Source organism: Dermacentor variabilis, chromosome 4 (genome assembly GCF_050947875.1).
Source record: "Dermacentor variabilis isolate Ectoservices chromosome 4, ASM5094787v1, whole genome shotgun sequence".
NCBI lineage: Eukaryota > Metazoa > Arthropoda > Arachnida > Ixodida > Ixodidae > Dermacentor > Dermacentor variabilis.
In genome coordinates, this window is record NC_134571.1 from 176,024,925 (window position 1) to 176,026,613 (window position 1,689).

At 43.2% G+C, this 1,689-nt stretch overlaps 1 long non-coding RNA gene across 1 annotated transcript; it reads left to right on the forward strand.

Moving 5' to 3' along the window:
- The first annotated feature begins 698 nt into the window (after window positions 1-698).
- On the forward strand, window positions 699-1,219 carry LOC142578076 (uncharacterized). Its single transcript, XR_012827157.1, has 2 exons — window positions 699-768; window positions 1,097-1,219. It is a non-coding gene; the product is annotated as an uncharacterized LOC142578076 (long non-coding RNA).
- The last annotated feature ends 470 nt before the right edge of the window (window positions 1,220-1,689 follow it).

Consider the following 1,689-nt stretch of genomic DNA (forward strand, 5'->3'; position numbering starts at 1 on the left):
TCATCACCTAAAATCAGAGCAGGGTGTAAAGGTATGTGTAGTTCATATAATTTGTGCAAAAGTGTTGGTATGTGTGTTTCAGTCTGCGTACATGTGAGTAATATGTGCATAACTGTTAGTGGCTGTTGACATTTCTCGCATGTTGGTGTGTCTTCTTTCGTAAGTAAGTAATTGTGTGTGAGGTGTGTGTGCCCAATGCGTAGCCGGCATAAAACTACTTCGATGAACCGCTCTTGATGATAACACGACTTCCACTCGCCAACTATGGGTTTCGTGAGATGTAGCTTGTTGTCAGCACAACGGTCCCATTCGAATTGCCATTTTACCGTGAAGGCTTTTCTAATTGCACGGATGCTATCATTATATGGGAGTGTCGTGTTTGTAATATCTTTGTGCGCTGCCATCAATGCACATCGATCAGCTGCTTCGTTACCTGGTATCCCAACATGGCTTGGGACCCAGCAGAAACGAATGGACCTCCCGTATTCGTTAAGCACCAACATGTTTAAAATGTCTCCTATCACGGGTTCACACTCAGATTTCAGATGTAGGGCCTTCAGTGCTGGTACTCAAAGTGCTGGTGTGTACTGGACACTATGTTTGAAAACATTTACGCAAGAAGAGTGCAAGAAGCAGACATAACTGCATTTATTTCCATAATTCCCCATTTGAATGACCTTTTCTTTTTGCTTAACACTGCCTACGCCTAGCCACAGCAGCTCCCTCATACAGACTCCGCAAGCCAAGAGGCCGTGGAGGCAAATGCAGGTATGAGGCAAGAAGCAATAGCACTGGTATCAACATTCATCTAATTTCTTTCTTTTTCTTTCATTTAGGCAGCCAGCACACCCCAAACAGCCACCTTGAATGCGGGTGTGTCACCCTAGTCACCAAGGAAACATTTGAGGGAAAGCGACAGGCAATGTGAACAGCCACTTCTCCATGTAAACGATACTCTTTCTCTCGGATGTCTCCTACGCCTCGCCATGCCAGCACACTTGTGCACAAAGATGCCGCGGAGGCACGTGCAGGTCAGAGGCAAGAAGCAGTTGGCACTGGTGTCGACATTCACCCAATTTCTTTTTCTTACACCCAGGCAGCCAGCACACCTCGAACAGCCACCTTGACTGCAGGTGTGTCAGTAGATTCTTGTTGTACATATGCTCATAATAAACTTCAGTAAACTTGAACTTGATAATAAACTTGAAGGCAAATGGGACATTGATGCATTGCTTTTTGGAACATTTATTGTACACATACAGTATATGTTACACTTTGCAGTGCTACAGAGCGCATTTTGAAGCTTCCCCTTATATTTTGCACCTTTAATTACGCATGTGTTGTGTGGCCCTCAATGCAGTTCATGTAGTAGCAGCTGCTTTGTTTGTGTATCGCGCATTGGCTTAAGCTCGTGATATCTACATATTTCTCTCACATATAAAGAAATAAAGTTCTATGTAGTCCTCAGTGTTACAACAAAAAATTAAGCAATCCGATCGTGGAATTGTGTTTATTACAGTGATTCCTATGACAGTTACTGACAAGTTGACAACTTGAACTGGTCAATCAGTCCATAGCCTTCTCTATTTTTCAAAAATAATGGAGGCTATGATCCGTCATGGCAAGGAATTGTATGTATACATAAAGAAAGGGGGGATATGTGTGTGTTTGTAATGGGGGTATAGGATT